At 42.8% G+C, this 21708-nt stretch overlaps 1 long non-coding RNA gene and 1 pseudogene across 2 annotated transcripts in view; one reads left to right on the top strand and one right to left on the bottom strand.

Annotated features, from left to right (window-relative positions):
* LOC146513398 (uncharacterized) overlaps window positions 1-21708 on the top strand; it is a 225019-nt gene that overhangs the window by 50355 nt on the left and 152956 nt on the right. The window lies entirely within an intron of this gene.
* On the bottom strand, window positions 16649-19773 carry LOC146513402 (E3 ubiquitin-protein ligase TRIM21-like; annotated as a pseudogene). Its single transcript, XR_014875221.1, has 2 exons — window positions 19602-19773; window positions 16649-18571 (listed from the first exon to the last, which is right to left on the bottom strand). The product of XR_014875221.1 is annotated as an E3 ubiquitin-protein ligase TRIM21-like (transcript).

Here is a 21708-nt window from a genome sequence, read left to right as displayed (position 1 = left end):
CTATATATTTCCTCAGGTAAAGCCACAGTTCTAACACGAGACAATATGGTGCTAAAGAATATGCTCATTATTTGGCGCAAAGTCAGGCGCCTGGAAGGATATTATAATTGTTTCTCCCTTCTTACTCCTATTCATGAAAACCCTGACTTCTTACCTGGTCTTCGGGCTGGTTTTGCGGACTGGTCTCAAAAAGGGATTAATACAGTGGGTGATCTTGTTCATGAGAACTCTCTTCTTACTTTTACTCAACTGAAAAGCAAGTTTGGTCTGACCAATAAGGATTTTTTGAAGTACTTTCAGGTAAAGCACTATATTACTTCTAAATTGAAGGATTTTAATGGAGGGTTTGGTCTTTCTCCTATAGAATCACTCATGGTAAAAACTACCCAACTAAAATGTATCACTAAAAAGATTTATAACATTCTGTCTGATCTTAGAATGGATAACTCTAACAAAATCAAGGGCCAATGGGAATCAGACGTAGGCGCTATAGATGCTGAAGCTTGGGATGAGTTGTGCTGTCGTCCTTTTAAAACCTTGGCATCTAATTCTATTTGGGAAAGGCAGTTTAAACTTATAAATAGGCTTTATATTACACCTGAGAAGAGACACAGAATGTTTCCAGCTTTGCCTGATCTCTGTAACAAATGTCAGTCTGCTGTTGGTTCCTTTTTTCATTGTCTGTGGAGCTGCCCTGTTATTCTACAGTTTTGGAGATCACTCATAGATAAGCTATGTACTATATTTAATTGCCGACTGCATCTGGGTCCAAGGACTTGCTTGTTAGGACTAAATGATGAGCTACCTGCCGGCTTTCGCAGCAAAGATCTCCTTCACATACTGCTACACTATGCTCGAAAGTGCATTATGGTACTGTGGATTTCTGATAAGGCTCCATCTGTCAACCAGTGGCTACAGTCTGTGATATGTATTGTGCCAATGGAAGCCTTCTCTACAGCACTTAAGGACAAACCTTTCCTTTTCTATCGCATATGGGACCCTTTTTTGGCCCATCTGGACACTCCCTCTGCTCAGAGGTTGAAATCGGGCTTACGGGATTTAGCCTGGCAACAAAGGGACGATTGTTAACCTTTTTCATTGTTTATTGCTATTGCTGTTGGCTTTTTCTTTCTGCCTCCCACGTCCTGCTATACATGTAGATGCATCTTTGTCCTGTGTATGTATATGCTGGTAACTGCTGTTTTCCTGCTTTGCAATTAAAAGTTCAATAAAAAAAAAAAAAAAGTACAGATATTTTGATAAATCCCTACAAACAGTCCAAATCCAGGTCCGCATTTCTGAACATTTTACGATTCAAGCAGTTATAGTCAACCACCACAGGTTTGAAGAAAAAAAAAATAACTCCAAGTGAACTGGAAGTTTTAAAGAGGTCATCATGTTTGTAGGGGGGTATACATCAAATACACACTGATTTTAATGTTATGCTGTGTTGTGTGTCAATTTGACATTTTAATTTAAACTGCTGCAAATACACACTTTGGTTATATAAAGATTGTGATATATTTTTGACTTTAAAAAAAAAAAAAAAAAAAAAAAAAAAAAAAAAAAAAAGACCTGCAGAGTGAACGTAGCCTTAGACTGCGAAGGCCTCAGGTGGATGCAGCCTTTGAATTTGGACTACTGTTTCCAGACAATAATAACTGCAACATTTAACTTATTTTATCTGATAAATAAACACAATAAAATTCAGTTTTTGTATATATATGTATATGTATAACCCCCCACCTCCCCAACAGCCCCTGTGAATGTCTCCCCAATACTAAATGCCAGTAAAAATCAAGAACGCCTTGTATTTGTTTTTCTACCTGGCAGAGTTACAGGATTCTCTTTCTGTTTGCTCTGTTTTTGGTGTCCAACATCTCCTGAAGGTGCTTAAAGCTCAAAGCTCACCAGGAAAGCACCGGTGTAACATCTGAACGCGCCCCATATAAGGCAGGCCTGCCTCCTCCTACCTCCTGTAACCCGACTAGATGCCTTTGACGTGGATGATATTTAAAGTTTTAATCATGTTTGTCTTTTTATTTTGTTTTGAATTGGTGTCACGTTATGATTGTATCTCATCTAAAGTGATCCTTAAACTTGACAGATGGCGAGTGAAGATTAGTCTCATTAGTTTGCACTGAAAGCAGACACAGCTGTGATGCTGGCTGCAGTGAAACAGGACGAGCCCGGGCCAGCCACACACTCATTTCCAGAGAGGATCATCAACACCAGTCGAGTCTTCTCTGCACAACTTTTAGTTTTTGCAAAACGTGCAGGAGGACGCGGCCTTGAAGGGGAGACCAGCTACAGTTTTGACCTTTAACATGATGACTGAACCAATCGCTTCTGTAGTTTCAGGATGGAGATGTACCGAAACAACAGTGAGACAGAAGCCGTTCACCTCCTGCTCAGGCTGGTGAAATAAAAAGGGTAAAAACTTTCATTTACAAAACCAGACGACAGCAGCACTCAGCATCAGAGCGAATGCTGCTGTGAGGAGGCGGAGCTCTGTCTGTTTCCAGCATTTCCCCCTGTGGGCTGTTATGAGGCTGTAATGCTCTGTCTCTCTCTGGACAGGAAGTCTTTACTTCCCTCTGCAGGCTTAAAGTAATTACCTGCTCCAAGTGTTGCACGGACATGATGTGATTACAGTAACTGACTGTTTTTTTTCTTCATGCTTCCAATATTTTTATCACAACAGGTGGAGCCGAATTTGATTTCTGCAGCCCGTCAGCGCTCGGGGAATTTTCCCCAGAATGACGTCACAGACCGAAACGTTGTCAGTTGTGTTTCAGCGTGAAACTCACACACACAGGATGTTGGAGGAGACTGTTGGCATCACTCTACTCTGCTTCAATCCCCGTGAAGTGCTCGATCAGTTCACCCACCTTGGCTCACATAAAGAGCAGTGCACCTGCTGGGTTTGCTACTCATCCTGGTATCGTCTGATTCAGCTGTGACCTTTGAGTCCTGCATTTCTCTACCAGCCCATGCACTTATTTCCTCCCGAAGCCCTAAAAATCTGGCCTTTATCCTCAATGTTAGCTTAGAAATTGAGTCCACGAATCGCTAACGCCACCTTACTCAGTTCCAACCTTCATCCGTCCACTGCAATCAGGCCCCATCTGATCTTAATGACCTTGTAGTACCATATCACCCTATTAGAGCACTTCGCTCTCGCTCTGCAGGCCTACTTGTTGTTCCTAGAGTATTTAAAAGTAGAATGGGAGGGAGAGCCTTCAGTTTTCAGGCCCCTCTTCTGTGGAACCAGCTTCCAGTTTGGATTCAGGAGACAGACACTATCTCTACTTTCAAGATTAGGCTTCAAACTTTCCTTTTTGCTAAAGCATATAGTTAGGGCTGGACCAGGTGACCCTGAATCCTCCCTTAGTTATGCTGCAATAGACGTAGGCTGCCGGGGGATTCCCATGATGCATTGAGTTTTTCTTCTTCACTCATCATGTGTTTATACACCTCTCTACATTTAATTATTAGTTATTACAATTAATCTCTCTCTCTCTTCCACAGCATGTCTTTATCCTGTCTTCTTTCTCTCACCCCAACCAATCACAGCAGATGGCCCCGCCCCTCCCTGAGCCTGGTTCTGCTGGAGGTTTCTTCCTGTTAAAAGGGAGTTTTTCCTTCCCACTGTCGCCAAAGTGCTGCTCATAGGGGGTCATATGATTGTTGGGTTTTTCTCTGTATCTATGAAGCGCCTTGAGGCAACTTTTGTTGTGATTTGGCGCTATATAAATAAAATTGAATTGAATTGAATTGAATTGCATAAGGAAAACAAACCCAAAACCTCTCACTGATGTGGAGAACAAGCGAAGGTTTGCCAGGAAGCACCTGTTTTAAATTTGTGTGGGAATAAAAATCATTAGTTTTACACAGTTAAAGACAAATCAAATTGTATTGAAAACTGAAAAGCACAGACAGCTCACAAACAAAGTGGGAGAGTGGGTGTTTCTGTTTTGATTGACGGTCCAGAGCCTCGGGCGTCTCTCACTTTGTGATCTCAGGTCGGCTTAAAGAATCCCGATTAAATTACGGTGACTGATCGCACGTTCCTGCCGTTGATGCAGAGGTCACGGCGCAGGCTTGTGTGATGTGTTGCAGAGCTCCACAATGTCACGGTGATTTCTTCTGATTACTGACTGTAAACAGGACACATTAGCCTCTCATCTGATTTGCAGCTTATATAAATACTTTCAGGGGAATTGTTCAGCGGACAGATTACATTTGGAAAGAAGAAAGAAGCGGCTGATGTGACTCGTCAGTCCCTCGTTCATTCTGCACAATGCAGACGGCATTAACACGGTTTTACTGTCGAACAGCCGTCGCTTCATTTTCTGCCTAAATCCATCCTGCAAACAAACATCAGTCAGCAGCAGCGCTCTGCAGCAGCGGGACATGCTGTTTGCCGTCCACAAACAGCAGGACAGCACGGTTAGATAATGGTTATTATGGAGGCTAATGCGGTTTCCGCCTCCATAATAGACTCACTCAACGAGCCATTTACAAATGGAAGCTGCTGCAGACGTCCGTTGGCTGTTTTTCAGAAACGGCAGCAAAAGCACACACGGAGGGGTGTCCACGCACCAACCCACACAGCTGAGAGCAGTCTGGGTGGAGGACACGACCCAGTGACAGGACCAGCGTGGGCGTCTCACAGTGATGGTGGGGTCACACTCAGAGGGCTGAACAACAGTGTTGGTCAAGTTACTTGAAAAAAGTAATCAGTAACTAATTACTGATTACTTCCCCCAAAATAATCCCGGTGATAAAGTGATAGATCTTTCAGCCCAATTCTACTTTTTCTGCATAATCATCATACAAAATGTAATCAAATGGAAAAGTCTCTTTTTAAAACTTGTTTTATTAGTTTTAATCTTTTAACTTTATGCATCAAGCAAAAATTTAATTATCTACAACATTCTCTGACTGGAAGAAATTAGTTTAACATTTAAACCTATTTTCAGCGCATAAAATAAAATATTTTTTGTGTGTTTACACTCAGTCTTTCAAATAGATGCAAGTAAAACACAGCAGAAAATAAATAAAGTCAAAGACTAGCGGTCCTGTTGCTCTATTTTCACCTGTAAAGCAGGAGTGGGGTAGGCGGAGGGTTACCCTGGTGCAGGTGTGCAGCGGTCAGTGGAAGAATCCGCGAGTTTCTCTGTGAGTTTCCCATTACATCGTAGCTACTCGGTGCTTGCTCGGAAGTTTAGGGGTTTTTTTCGCTGTAAAAAGAAGTTTTCTTCCCACGCACAACGGACACTAATGTTTTTGTCACTTTTTATGGAATCAAACTCAAAGTAAGGTCAGTACTTCCACGCTTTAAACGCTGCACGCTCATACTCTCTCTGCACTCGATATATGATCCATTGTTGATCTGCACACAGCTGTTGTCACCAACGTCACACTCGCTTACGTCACTGTCATGAGACATTCTCACAAAAAATCACGGTTTTAGTAACGCAGTAACGCAGCGTTCCTACGGGAAAGTAACGGTAATCTAATTACTGTTTTTGCAATAGTAATCCCTTACTTTACTCGTTACTTGAAAAAAGCAATCGGATTACTTGTAACGGGTTACTGCCCATCTCTGCTGAACAATAAGCTGTTAGTACAGCACAACAAGCCTGCCATCACTTTTATCAGCAGGAGACTGATGATGCACATCAGTCATACTACACACTCGCTTTATCAATATTGATCTTTAAAGATAATCAAAAGATAACTTTATCGTATTTCCTGCCTTTAGACTGACTCCACAGACTGATGGAGCATTTCCAACCAAACCCAGTGAAGCTTCCAGACCATTTGTTTAACAAGTTTGGATGCACTGGACGGAGAGCTTGGAGGATGATGCTCTTGCACGTTCGCTCCACCAACGGGACATCAAAGTGAACCACACGCTTTTATTTGTAGGAGGAGAGCACTTCACATTTACTCCATCCGGGACAGTTTTCAGAGCTCGATTCTGAAACTTGGGATAAGCTTCTCCTAACATTCATCCAGCACCTCTGGTTCCCCGTTAATGGTAAAAATAATGTTTTTAAAACCTTTATGGTTTAAATGTATCTACATTTTTATATTTGACAAAGATGAACGTTTAAAACTCTAATAAAGATGGGTGTAGCCAGCGTATCATCAGCGACTGGTTTGTGTTTCACTGTCACCAGATGTGATTACAGATCTGGTGGCATTGAGACAGACTGCAGGCGTAAGCTGGATCGCCGTCTGAGCGCAGTGTGTGGTTTGCGCCTAAAGAAAGGCTGTTTGCATCCACTTCAGTCAAAACACATTTGGCAGCTTGTCAGTGCACACAGAGGATTCCAGCCCCATCGTGAAGTCGTCAGTGACTGAGTCTGAGGCCGTTTGCAGCTCCCCGCTGATGACGGAGTCTCTGATTCGCAGCGTGTTGCTTCCTCGTTAGAAACACATTCATATCTACACAAACGAGCTAACTGACATAAATAACGCGCTGCAGAGCTCGTTGTGCTTCTTATTCAGTTTTAAATGCATCATCCTTCCATGTTTTTATCCAGCTAATGACTGGAAGCTGTTAAAAAGGGATCCTCTTAACGTCAGTGTAGAGCCGAAGAATAGAATAGAATAGAATAGAATAGAATAGAATAGAATAGAATAGAATAGCCTTTATTGTCATTGTACAAAGTACAACGAAATTGGAGTGCCACTCCCTTGGTGCAAAATGCAATAATAAATATAAATGTAAAATATAAAAAGTACAATAAAACAACCGAAGTACTCAGACAATAATAAGTATGATATATACAGGATAGCAGCATAATATAGTGACAATGGCAAGTATAGTTAAGCAGGTTTAATTGTTTTGTGCTCATTTACTACGGTGATAGCTCTGGGAAAGAAGCTATCCCTGAATCTGTTTGTCCTGGTTTTATGTGACCTGTACCGTCGGCCTGACGGTAACAGTTCAAACAGTTGATTACTGGGGTGAGAGTAGTCCTTAATGATATTGCCAGCTCTGCTGAGGTATCGGGAGTTTGCAATGGCCTCCAGACTGGGCAGAGAGCAGCCAGTGATCTTCTGGGCTGTGTTGATGACCCCCTGCAGTCCTTTCCTGTCTGCAACTGAGCACCCTGCATACCATGTTGTTATGCCGTACGTTAGGATGCTCTCTATGGTGGCTCTATAGAATGTCACCAGCACCCTCTCCTCCAGGTTGTTCCTCCTGAGCACTCTCAAAAAATGGAGACGCTGCTGGGCCTTTTTTTTTTTTACCACCGCCGTGGTATTTGCAGTCCAGGAGAGATCATCAGAGATCTGCACGCCCAGAAACCTCATGGAGTGTACCCTCTCCACACAATGTAGAGTGGGGCCGGGAAGTGCGATGAACACTTCGGCCTCTGAGGCTCGGTGAGATGGTTGATCCTGATCACATGCTTACAGAAGCTCTGCAGGATTCAGTTTAATGGTTAATGGGCTGGTTCTTATACCATATTGTAATTGGAAGGTTGCCGGTTCGAGCCCCGGCTCGGGCAGTCTCGGTCGTTGTGTCCTTGGGCAAGACACTTCACCTACTGCCTACTGGTGATGGTCAGAAGGGCCGATGGCGCGATATGGCAGCCTCGCTTCTGTCAGTCTGCCCCAGAGCAGCAGTGGCTACAACCGTAGCCTCCACCAGTGTGTGAATGTGAGAGTGAATGAATAGTGGAATTCAGTCCAGTGAGTGCTCGGGTTAGAGCTGCTTTACCTGCGGAGCTGCAGCCACCTGGGCTCAGTGCAGCTCCTCACGTCACCCTCTGTCTGTCCTGTGCCTTTAAGGCAGCTTTCTTCTGATTGGCTGCCCCTGGTTAGAAGAGTGCGATTACTAAAGCCTTATTGAAGATGAGCTCGAGCGCTAAACTGTTCTCAGTTAAAGTTCTGAGACGATCCACGAGGTTCAGCATTATGTTGGTTGTTTGGATCTTCGTGTCATTGCTGATATGAACAGGACACGTTTCAGATGATCAAACACATTTTAATATTAGCCAACAAACAACAGCAAACACGAAACATTAAATGTTTGTGTAGCAACAGAGCAGCACAGACGTGATGGCTGCTCCTCAGCTGCAGACCGTGGCGTGATGTTGCAGCTTTACTTTGTCACACAGCTTCGTTTACGAGATTTCTGGAGCGATGAAAATGAACATTAAGTTTTTCACTCAGAGCCGTTTTGTACTAAACTGGTTCAAAACATACTTAAAAAACAGGAAATACTTTGTATCAACAGGTAACTTCACATCTGAGCAGACAAGCATCACATGTGGAGTTCCCCAAGGTTCCATCTTGGGACCCCTTCAGTTTAACATCTACATGCTCCACTGGCACAGATGATAAAGAACAACAAAATAAACTATCACAGCTATGCAGATGACACACAAATATATGTCACAATGTCACCAGGAGACCGTTTTTTCCCCTTTAATATAAAAAATGATCTTTTGGAAACTGCACTTTGTGTTTAGTGTTAATATTAAAATCAGTTTAATGATCTGAAACATGTAAAGTGCAAACACTGTATAGGAGATGTGATGTTCGTTCCTCCATCGTTTAGATTCCCAGCAAAGTTGGATCCTGTATTTTTGCTTTTAAACCCCGAACAGAGACGACAGACGAGCAGAATGCCGGTAAATTCAGTTATTCTGGCTCTGAGTGGTGCCGAGTCCCGGGATGATGACGTAGTCACTGAAACGGACACTTTTCTGATCCTTCCACAGAGCATGTCAGGAAATTCCTCCTGAAATTTAGGATTTTTTCTTGTACTCGGTGCTGCAGCTTTGATCTTTTCTCCACAGCGATCACGCTCTTCTTATTTTTCTACTGCCGCTTGTGTGAAGGTGACGATGCTCAAAACCCACGTCGCCTGAATCCGCCACGTTCGCCCCGAGCAACAAACACAGGAGCAGTTTTACAGACAGAAACTCGTCCTGCTGACTTCCCTCCAATCAGCACCACTGCAGCGTCCGAGCTGAACGTAATGAGGCAATGTTATGGCAACAAACCGCGTGACCTTTGACCTCCTCCTGCACAGGAGCGCTGAAGCTCATCCGCGCTGAGTCTGGCTGCGAGCTGAGTGATTAAAACGTAAACTGAAAGGAACACAAACGAGGTGTTTTCTCACTTTGGATAATTATGCCGTCGTCTCCCACAGGCCTCATCAAACAACATTTATTCCTCAGCACAACAGCCTCATAATTAACTGAATAAAGAGTCTGCAGAGTCTTTGCAGCCTGCACATTTAGTTGGCACGTCTATCTCTTCTTTGTCCAGCTTGGACTGCATCGCTCCACTACAGACAGAAGTATCTATATAAAGAGCCTCCTATCAATAAAACCTCACGGCCAGATCAACCTGCAGAAAGTGTTTTATTCTCTCCGCACAGCAGTCAGGCTAATCGCATTCCTCCTAAAGGAACGATTAGAAGTCGTAATCTAATCATGTGTGCAGTAACAAGCCTCAGGTTTGCTGTCATCAGCAGAGAGAAGGATCCTAATCAGGCCTTTGATTTTTCATCAGACGAGATGAACCTGATCAGGAAGCAGATTCCTGTGGTCTGTTTCAGACTTGTCAACAGAGCCGACAGCTTCCTGAGACTCTTTGGACTTTAGTTCATTCTCTGAAACGTGTCCAGCTGGACAGGACTGATCCCTGTGAATATTTTACTGATTCCAGAGCAAGCAGGCGTGATCTGTGAATGCAAACCTGATGTTTTTAGCTCTGCTGCACAATCAGCGGCACAAACAGGATCGTTCCACTTCTGCTCTGCAGCTAGTTGTCTTCATTAAATTAGCACGACATCGATCTGAGTGGCGTTTTCTGAGTTTCCTGCGTTGTTTCGAGACGAATCGGGATCAGACTGAAGCTCGAAGCCTTCAATATCAGTTCAAACACTAACGCTGCTGTTAGCTGAGGGCACAAATGGGGCTGTAGGTAAATAATGAACATCTGTTACAGCTCAACCTTATATTGGGATATAATTTCTATAAACAGCTTTTATCACAGAGAGCTGAACAAGCTTAATGTTCAAGCTGAATTTACCATGAAAGCGTCTGCAGCGAGAAACTGCAGAGGAGATAAAGGTGACGACGTGCAGGCAGAGGAAACGAGGTGAACGGAGGCGAGGTGCTTCGCTGGACGTGCTGGGGCGACCCGTTCAGAGCTAAAGGTCAAGCTTAGCCAAGAGCCAGCCCAGCTCTGGGAGAGACGAGACACCAGCAGGTCATACTGGGATTTTTAGGTTGTCCACACCTGAACGTTACATCCTCGTGTTGACAGAAGCAGCATGACCCAGATTTTAGTAAGACAGCAGATTCTCAGAGATGTAAATAGACGTTTATTGCCCTCAGTAGTCCAGAATAAAGACACAGCTTTGCATATTTTACTCCAGCAGACACAGTCACTCTGTTTTCATCCAAAACACTGACTTTCCTCTGAGCAAGGCAGCGGTCAGGTGTCAGGATTTGGAGGCAAAAAGCAGCCCGAAGGGTTTCCAGCACATAAAAATGCAGATTCTGCTACTACTAAATCTGTAATCCTTCATTTTGGTGGATTTTCCAAATCCAGACACTTCAGGATGTGATTATAAGACAAACTTTTAGTGGCTGGAGAAAAGGACGGTCTTCATCTTATGCAGGCCTGGAGCTCAGCAGTGCATGAAAGCCTCGTTTAAAGTATTTCTCCAAGTTTTGGATGTGATTGGGCCTCACAGCACGGAACAGAATGTGACGGAACAGGCCCAAGCAGCTAAACCAGAACACAATGTTCTGACATTAGGACTTGATTACACTTTGCTGTGGTCAGCGCAGTCTGTTAGTGTGTGATGTAACTCAGTCATTTATTCCCATTACATCATGAAGGATCCAAGAACGCTTACTCGGTTAATGGTCCATCTACCAGCTGAATTGCGTCTGTCCCAATGAGCTCGTATTTAGCGAGTGAGCTATAAAAGCGACGTGGACGAAACAAAGCTTTCTGTTATATGAGTCACAGCGAGGTTTATAGGAGGAGGACTGAGGCCCGTGGCATCGTGCTCAGAGGAAGAAAACGCTGAGGTGAAGCTCTCCTCCTTCTCTGATTTTTAGAATTTAGCTTCTGTGTAAAATAAGCTCGAGATTTAAATATCAAAGCAAAACAAGAGGAAGTTAAAAAAAAGTATTTCTACTCAACAGGACATGGATATATAAGAGTTTATTATTATTATTATTATTATCATGTCCCGGTCCTCTAAATGTTCAGTCGTGGTTAGAGGTTTCCACCCATCACGGCAGCGGTCTCCAACCTTTTTTGCACCACGGACCGGTTTATGCCCGACAATATTTTCATGGACCGGCCTTTAAGGTGTCGCGGATAAATACAACAAAATAAAACTAGTACCGAAAAAAAGAAAATTTATTCATAACACACGTGAAAAGACCCAGGAAAACCGAGTTAATGATAAAAACGATAACAAAATAACGCTGAAAACCGATAAAAACCCTGAAAACTACATTTCACACCTGAGCCTCAACTCTCGCGGCCCCAGTAGCGGTTTTAGATACGGGCGACACGGGCGGTTGCCCCGGGCGGCATCGTGGTGGGGGGCGGCATCACGGGCAGAAAAAAAATGCTCGTACTCATGCTGCCCCAACGTCAGCCAGCGCATATTGGGAATGTCACAGGCACCAATCGGTTTTCTATCGCCCGTTTGCTGGGAGTAAGGGCGCCCTCCGTTTGCGAGGTGCGCCTGCTGCTTGCTGCGCAGAGAGGAGAGGGCGGGGCGGCGGGGGATTCTCTGACTGGCTGGAGCAGCGTCTAATAACCAACTCGCAAAATAAAACAAAATAAAAACAAAACAACAAACACGAAAACACCAGACATCATGATACAGACTTATAATTTGCACCAATGTTTTTTCGAAATTCTATACACGAAAAGTGAGCGAGAGAGCCCTCGGTGCGCCTGCTCGCTGCTGAAGTCAAAGTAAACTTTGACTTTATTGTCATCTCCGCTACATACAGTCCAGTTTATAGAGAGACGAGACGACGAAGGTTCAGTTACAGCAGTGCAAGTAAACAAACAATAAATATAAGAAGAGTAAGAAAATAAATATACACGTTAGGACTCGGGGTAAAGGGATCAATAACAATTTATAATTTACAGTTTGATGATTTAAAATCTCACACACAAGCCGCCGAAAGGGGAGGGGCCGGCTGCTTCCAAATAGAGCACATTTCATTTATAATGTTGCAAATCCAAGCTCATTATGTATTCATGATCTGAATCCTGGGTTGTGTGAAATCCCAGAAATAAACCTTAGACAAAGTGAATCTGTGAACTAAGGTGTAGGTGTGTTAGATCATGTTGTGGTGATCCTTGAGTTGAGGGATTTGTGTTCATACTGGAGTGCAAAATTAAAACCAATGGAAGATGGACAAGAAACGTTCAAAGCCATCAGGTGCTCAGTTTAGAAATAAAAGAAAAGAAGAGGAGGAGAAATGAGCAACAGATGCAGGTAAGCAGATGTGTGATTGGATAATGGCAGCTCATCCTGAACCAATCAGAGTCAGAATACTTTATTAATCCCTAAGGAAATAATGTGAGTTACAGTTGCTCCAAGAAGAAATGGTAAAAATAGTAACAGTAACAGACTAAACTCCAAACAATACTTTATGTTACAGATTTTAATATTAATGAGTCAGTTGTTGATTTGTCCTGTTCTCATTGTATGAGGAATTATGATGACTGTTTGGTGACCGTGTGGATACTATGCATACTCTCTCTCCCTTCATATGCGTGTGTGTACAACAGCTTTATGTTAATGTACAATGTGTGTGTGTGTGTGTGTGTGTGTGTGTGTGTGTGGGGGGGGGGGCGCCAGAGGGAGTGTTCGCCCAGGGCGCCAAACAGGCTAGGACTGCCACTGCGCGGCCCAAACGACTCACGGACCGGTACCGGCCCGAGGCCCGGGGGTTGGGGACCGCTGCATCATTAAGCTCAGGGTCACTTTGGGCTTTAATGATTTCTTTGAATGCTCTTTTTCCAGGGTGGAATAATTGCACATCAAACATCTTTGATGACTTAAAAAACACGTTTGAATATTTTTTGTTCTGTTATTTATTCCAAAGTCAAACAGAATTTAAAATGATTTAAAACTCAACTAAACCCTGAGCAGGAAAAGCAGGCATCCATTCAAAAGGACACGGGGGAAACAGACAATCCAAACATCCTCATCGACTCAGTCTTCCTCCTGGAAATCACGCTCAGCGCTCCAGTCTGAAGGACGGCTACGTTCTCTAAACACATCAGAGGAGAGATGAGGCTGCAGGGGAGGAAGGAGGATGGAGATGTGTCGAACAGGAAGGAGCTGCGAGGCTGAATATATTTTCTAAAAAAACAACACAGAACAGTAAACAGGAATAATCGGCGCACAGACGGCAGAAGGCCTGTTTTCACAACCTCTTCATTTACAATCACTCAGCCAAACAAAATGAAGCTGAATTTAACATCTCAGCACAGGGAGGAGGGCTAAGTGTTATCCTTAACAAGGGTTTTTATAAAAGAGCTGTGACCACAGCTGGAATATGCAAATGAAAGAAACTCTTCCTCCTTTTCAACCACTTCTTTCTTCAGTGATTTAAAGCTTCAGCCTGACGAGGAGAGAATCAGTCTGCTTTAAATCACACTTACTTTAAATTAATTCCTCCTCACCTTCAGGTTTTTTGTATTATTTGATCTCATACTGAAAGAGTTCGTCCATCGACACATTTTAACCCTGCAACATTTCACCGTGTTAGTTTGTCATAAATTGGACTATTTTAGGATTTCAGTTCATCTTTCCAATAACGCTGGCAGCTCTGAAACAGCTGTTCTCTCTGAGGGTGTTTTGCATGTAAATAAAAGTGAAATAATTAAATGTAAGTTCTGTGAACAGACCGTCCAGTGGAGCTCCTCAGGGCTCTGTGCTTTCACCACTTTGTTTTCTATGCTAATGAGTGTCAGAGCACGTCAGCATTAGTCCTTCAACATGGTCACAGCCACTGATGAAGGTGTTCAAATGTGGGGTTTTTAATCCAGGTTTACACTTAAACAGTCTCCATGAAACTCTGCCCTCATTCATCCTGGAGATCACTCGTCTAAACCAACTAACATAAAGAATGTGATGTTTTCAAAGCGAACACGTACAAACTGTTGTTATGGATACGATTAAATTTAGGAGCGATGATTTGTGAAATCCTACATGTGTGTTCTAACATGCTTTAATGATGGTATGAGCTGAAAATAAAAAACATAAAGTTAATAGTTTATCTGCAACAAAACATTTTTCTACGGTTCAGTTTTTGGTGTCGGGTTCTTTTCCAGCCAAAACAGAGAGAAGGAGGAGGAGCTTCTTCCAGGCTATTCGGGCCCTGAACCAGATTTAGGACTGGACTCTCCCACACATCACATCACCACACGCACCACCACACATTTCCTATAATTTATAATCTTTATAATCTCTTTCTGCTCTTTGCACATTTTTTACTGTAAATTTAAGTTAATTTGTAAATTTTGTAGTAACCTGTAAATTGTAAATACTGTAAAACTTTTTTCTGTCATTTAATGGTCGGGCATCGTACAGCTACAAGCATTTCACCCCCATGTCATACTGTGTATGGTTGTGTGTGTGTGACAAATAAAATTTGAATTTGAATTTGTATACGGTGGTTGAGCGACCGTGGCTCAGGGGGTTGGGAAGCGCATCTGTAACCGGAAGGTCGCCGGTTTGAGTCCCGGGCTCTCTGTCCTGGTTGTTGTGTCCTTGGGCAAGACACTTCACCTACCGCCTACTGGTGATGGTCAGAGGGGCTGAACACTTCTCACTGCTGCTAATTTTAACAAAACTAAACAAAAAGTAGAAAAAGGCAATTCACCAAGTCTTGAAAAGTAGAAATACTAGGGGTGGGGGAAAAATCGATACTATGTAGCATGGTGATATTTTGTTTGCTAATAATGTATGGATACAGGGACAGCAGAAATCGATATTTTGTTACAAAAAGGTTTTTGTGTTCTGACTTTAGAGCATGTTGATCCTTTTTCTGAGCAAGAATCCTGACATTCCTTCACTGTCCAAATGTGTTTAACTTGTTTTTGGCAGCAATAAACATGACAGTTTACTTATTTTAATTTAAGACATGTTTTATTTTAAGTAAGTTTAAAACTTTTTAATGTAAAATTATATTTTGTTTTAATTTACTTTCAAATTCTTCAGTTGCTGAAGGGGCTGCATAGTTTTCATAAACTGCATAGTTCAGAATAGCTATAATTGTACCAGATGGTTGATTCAGTTAAGTTGGACTAGACTGTAATACAAACCGTTCAGTTTGTCAACAATCAAACTGAAATGAGAGAAAGACTGAGTGTGAGACTTTGATATTAGAGAAAATGAATATTGATAAAGTTTACCTTTATGTACAGAATCTGAATATCGCAAAATATTTAAAAAATTGCAATAATATCGTATCGTGTGTTAAGTATTGTGATAATATTGTATCGTGGGATGTGTGGTGATTCCCACCTCTAAGAAATACAGAATAAAATATCCATCCAGATCTTTACAACCAACAACATAAAATCTATCTTAATTCAATGGCCTAATTCTCCAATAAAATAGAAATAATAAAGTAAGAAAAAAACAAGACATTCAATTTATGGACGCTCAAATTAACAGAGTGACATTAAACGCACCTCATTGCCTGCCGTAGCGTTCTTCGCAGCTGCACTTCACCTCAAAGGTCGGTTAATACATCGGATTTAACTTAACCAAAGTCCCGCAATTAAAGGAAAATAAAATGTTTCTAACAAATGCAATGAAGAACATTAAAATAATTCACTGTCAGTTACTGTCGCTGTGAGTTTGGTGAAAGAAATTTCACGTTTGATGAAGGAAGATCAAGGTTTATCAAGGCTAACAAGGACATAGTTCAAAGGTCAAAATAAGGTAAGGCGATAAAATATAATAGATATATATAATCAATCAATAAGGTGAAAATATCAGATAAAAGGTATAAGGAATAAATAGGTCAAAGGTCAAAACAAGAGACACTGGTAGAGACCTCAAATCATTGTTACTGAAGAAGTAACAGTACGACATTGTTTGTTTGTGTGTTTGAGAGTTCAGACTGAAAGGGAGCGCACAATCGTGTGTGTGTGTGTCTGCAGCTGTTCTTTGTGTTGTTGCTGGATCGTTGCCTCAGGGGGAAAGTTGTGTGTGTGTTGAACATGCAGACTAACAGAGACTGCAGCTGTCAGTGAAACATGTTCACTGACAGCTCAGCTTCAGCATCGTCTTCATGCTGTGACTGCAGCCGTTCAACTCTGTTGATCTTTAACCCAAATCATCACAACATGCAAATATAATCATCAAAATGATGTGACTGGAAGGATGCAGCAGTCTGTGCTCCACCTTTCTCCTCCACACCTGCAGGTGGAGCACATGGATGCATGAATCTCTACAGAGTTCTTTGAATATTATCCGTCTCATCAGTTTTCAGTGAACAAAACTCCTCACAGAGCCAAAATAAGCAGTTTGTATCCAACATAACTCAGCTGGACTCTGATGCTCCGTATAACAGCCACACATGAGTCTGGATTCACTCAAAGCATTGAACAAACTTTATTGTAAATGAAGCTTTTGGACATTTATTCTCTGATATTTGCTCTTCAGCTCGAGTCTCCATCAGTGGGAACATTTCCTGATTCAACTTTTCTTCTGTTCAAATCAAACTCCATGAGAATCAAAGTGTGAATCAGAGTCCTGATGATCAGATTCTATAGAAACATGGAGACTGTAGAGGATTTACACTCAAGATGTTCATTTGTTCCCTTCAAGAAAAATCAATCATTCATCAAATTAAATCAGTCGTTGATCAGTTTGATTGACAGGACAGATGATCAGAGGTGCAGAGTTTTTACCTCCATCATTCAGACTGGGTTCGAAGTATGGGTGGAGTTTGTGAGTGAAGGAGCAGCCAGTAAAGGAGTAGATCAGAGCTGCAGCACCTACATCATAAAAGGAGACCAGACCCTCCTCATAATCCACAAACACCCCCACCTTCTCAGGACCAGGATGAAGACAGAGGGGGACTGAAGGGGAATCACAAGCAATGTACTCATTTCCATTTCTCATCACTACAGTCCAGAAACCATCCTGAGGTCTCAGTGTGATGTTTCCCTTCCTGTTGATCGACTCTGTGGACACTCCTAAATCCCACTCAGTCTTTCCTTTAACCTGAACCTCAAAGTAAAATCTGCCTGAAGAGAAACTCTGCTCTCCTAAAACACAAGCACACAGAGAAAATCTCTCTGGGTTGTCTGGAAGTTTCTTCCACACATCACTATGATAAACTTGTTTTCCATCATCAGACAGGATGAGTTCAGGATGAGCTGTATCAGGATCCAGAGTCACGTCCACCTCATGCTGCTGGACCCTCTGCAGCTCTGCAGCATCAAACAGCTTCTTCTTCATGAGTTTCCAGACTGTCTCCTCCAGCTGAGCCACAGCTCTCCCCACAGTCCCCTCATATGATGGTGGATGAACTCTGACCTCTGTCCAGTCCTTGCTGGGTGGAGCAGCTTTCAGGGAGGAGAAGCTTTGGAGGAGGTGGAGGTGGTCTTCAGAGCGTGAGAGCTGCTCCACCTCAGAGCTTCTCTCCATCAGCTCAGAGATTTCCTGTTCCAGATCTTTGATGAGACCTTCAGCCTGTTTCTCTGTAGCTTCCTGTTTGTCTTCGATCTCCTTCATGAGCTCCTTCAGGCGTCTCTCAACAGACTCCATCAGAGCCGTGAGGACCTGAACACCTTCTGCTTTCTGTCTGTCTGCAGCATCTTTACTCATCTTCACCGACTCTGTGATCTCCTGAATCTTCAGTCGTCTCTTCTGGATCATCTGCTGAATCTCAGCCTCTGTCTTCTCCAGCTCTGCCTTCTTTCCTTCATATTCTTCTCTCAGAGGAACAAACTCGTGGTTCTTGTGATCTAAAACAGAGCAGAGCATGCAGACACATGTCTGGTCGGTCTTACAGAACAGCTCCAGGAGTTTATCGTGCTTCCTGCACATCCTGCCTTCCAGGTTCTCCACAGGCTCAATCAGCTGATGTCTTTTCAGACTTGTAGCTATCAGATGAGGCTCCAGGTGAGTGTGACAGTAGGAGGTCTGACACACCAGGCAGGACTTCAGGGCCTTCAGTCTGGTTCCAGTGCAGACGTCACAGGGAACTTCTCCTGGTTTGGCAGCTTGTTGCTCTGAGCTGCTGCTGCTGGCTTTCTGCTGAGCTTCACGTCTGAACTGAGCAACCATCTCAGAGAACAAAGTGTTGACCCTCAGCTGAGGTCGAGTGTAGAAAGTCTCATTACACATGGGACACTGACAGCTCTGATTCATGTCCCAGTGCTGACTGATGCAGGTTTTGCAGAAGTTGTGTCCACATGGTGTAGAGACTGGATCAGTGAACACATCCAGACAGATGGAGCACAGAAACTGATCTTCAGATCGCAGATTGCTGGCAGCAGACATGTCTGCACTCTGAGGGAGAAAGAAAAGAAACATTTGATTCAAAATTCACTTTAAATTTCATTTTTAAAAAGAGAGAAACAAGCGTCAGTAGTCTGAGGAGCTTGGAGAGAAAAGCGTCTGGACTTCTTTGAGTTTCTTGAAGACGTTTCATCAGAGAAGCTTCTTCAGTTCTCAGAGTAACTGGTGGAGACCCAGCAACACACTCAGACACAAACTGGTTCATCCCAACACAAACCTAACATCGTAGTGTCTGCTGTACAGTGCAGCGTCCAGATGGACAGGATCAACTTTTGGGGATGAAGATAAATACAGTCGTTAAAAAGATGTGAAATTGTTTCTCTGTTTTACAGAAGGTCCAAGATTCATCCAGATCATTTGTATACTTGAATAAATCAGTTTGTTGGATATATTCCATCAATTACTGTGAAGTAAACTTCGACCTTGTTGGTGACTAAATACTTCTTATTGTAAGTCCAGATCAACGAGCCATTAATATTAAACAGTGACTGTTCCAGTAGAACTGACAGTGAGGAGGACGATGAATCATAAACCTCAGAAATGTGTTATTAACTGTTTGATCCAGTATATTAAACATCTGTTTAAATAATGAGATTTATGTTTCCACACAAAGTTATAAAGTGCAGCATCGACTGTTTTCTGAATGATTTAGGAACATCTGTGACTCTTACAGGATACACTAAGTCAGATAATCTTTGTAAAATGTGTGAATGACTTTTTGAAGTACTGACCAAAATCTACTGGTTTACAGTATCAAAGGCTTTATATCAATAAAGAATAAATAGGTGTTTTCACGTCTGTAATCCTTATGATCAATCAGATCCAGAATCAATCTAATAGGAACAGGAAGTGATGAATAACCAGGAAGTGTGAGACTGAAGCAGCAGCTCGATGTTCCTACAGTGGATCTGTGGTTACATGAGCAGATTTCTATGGATCCAGTGTGACTGTGATGAGTCCTGATGAAGTGAACAGAGTGAAGATTTGTGTAGAAACAGGAAGTGTGATCAGCTGCACTCACCACTGTTGCTGAGAGAAACCTGATGGACTCCGGTGAATCTTCTTTTAGAGGCAAACAGGACTCGACTGCAGCTCTGCTGCTGCTCTCTCACACTTTCACTTCTGCAAAATGACGTTGAGCTTCTTGTTTTTCAGCTGTTGCTCCGCCTCTTCCTGCCTCTCCCTTTACAGGAATCAGCCGGTCTGTACTCAGTGACTGTGTGCAGCGGGTGGAGGAGTGAGGAGTGGTGTGTGGGTTCACACAGTAATGACGGCCTCAGGTGATCAGGAGAAACTCACCTGGATTTCCTTTTTCCACAGCAGACTGAGAGCTTCAGGTGGACCCTGAAGGAGGTCTCAGACACAGGTGGTAAAAGTACACACAGTGTGTACTGAAGTAGAAGTACTACTGTTAACTAGTACTAATTCAACTTCTTTACTCAAGTAAAAGTAAAAGAAAAAAGTCCTGGCTGTGAAATGAGAGTAAAAAGAGCTGATTGAAGAACATTTCTAACACGTGTGTTTATACAAAGCTAACTGAACCATGTGCTGCATCAACGTGATAATAAAATAATATTATTCACTTTATTTCTAATAAATATTCCCAGCTTGAATCAGACAAGTTGAACATGAGCAGAGAAAAAGAAGAAAATCCAAATATTCCTGTGTTCAGTTTTCTCCATTGTACAGGCCGACTGTGCCTCTAAACAGGAACGTGAGCAGGAAGCCCGTCAGCGGCGTTGATTAGCTGCGTATATACGAATGTGAATCGCATCATTGGCTGGACTTCGGGATAAGGTGGCATCGTTCTGATCCCATACTGGAGCAGCCAGTCACTGACTCACACTGCAAAACAGAATTGTTAACGTTTTAATTTTAATTTCAATTCAGGTTAGATTTTTTTTGTGCGCAACGCAGATTTTCTGTGCGCACGTGCGCAGCTAAGAGGGAACATTGGTCCCCTTTGACCTCTGCATTTGGTGCCCTCCTCCTCCTGAGACGTGTCAGCATGTCTGCTATGGCTCCCATTAAGGTTGCTGCAGAGGAGAAAACAGGAGTGAGTCTCAGAGCTCATCAATTTATTTCTACATCAGACACAAACCATGTGACCATGTGCAAGACTCTTTCCTCTCAGCTGTGGTTTAGTTTGAATAGTGGGAATAACAGAATCACCAGTGGACCATCTGACAGTGACCCTCCAATCCTCCATGAACCCAGCAGAGCTGAGCACCGACTCTGGTCAGGTCTCCAAATTCAGGCTGTTAGATTTATAAAACTGTACAAGTCAGTCTTAATGAGGAAGATCGAGAGAATCTGATTTCTGTGATCTGTGGATAGAAATCTGGGTTCCCAGCCTCTTCCTCACAGTGAGGAATACAGATCATTCCCTCAGCACTGGGATGGGAACCTGGAAGAGCTGAACGGGACCATCAGAAGCTCTTTGAGTAAATGCAGCAGATACTCTTCAGTCCTGTGGATCCTGTGGATCCTACAGTCTAAGATCCAGAACTGTCACTAGGATGGTTCAGTCATTTCACATCAGCTACAATTAGAACTCAGAGCTGAGCAAATATCATCAATCACATGCTGCAGAAACTTAGATGTTTCTATCCTTCAGAAAACATCTGACAAAAAGATCTAAAACTGTGTGAAAAGCAACACTTGTTGTTCTCTAAATGTTGGGCGAGGGCGTCTTTTACGCCGCTGCTCTGCTCTCCACAGTACATAGAGAAGGGAGACTCTCTCTTCAAGCGCTAACTCGACAGCTGCCATCTTGCAAAGATACCGGTCTGGCACAACTTCCTCCCACATCCCTCCCACATTTCCGGTTCAGAAAAATCCATCGCGCGTCAAAATATCATATTTTGACGCGCGATGGATTTTTCTTGGACACGCGTTGAGGCGCGAATGTGCACGCGTCAAATTAGGGGCGTTTGGTGCGTTTTTGTTCGCGTCCATCGCGTTCGGTGTGAACACACCGTAAGACAAGAGTGTGAAAACCACCAGAATACACAATATGATCAAAATATGTGAACTGTAGAATTCAACATGCAGATGACAAATAATACTAAGATGTAATAATATTGCTTTTTGGAGAGTTTCAGGAGACTTTTCTCCAAGAATGACAT

The sequence above is a fragment of the Neolamprologus multifasciatus genome, chromosome 7 (genome assembly GCF_963576455.1).
Source record: "Neolamprologus multifasciatus chromosome 7, fNeoMul1.2, whole genome shotgun sequence".
In the NCBI taxonomy this organism is placed as follows: domain Eukaryota; kingdom Metazoa; phylum Chordata; class Actinopteri; order Cichliformes; family Cichlidae; genus Neolamprologus; species Neolamprologus multifasciatus.
Note: the sequence above shows the minus strand (reverse complement) of the source record. Positions and strands in the feature narration are given on the sequence as shown.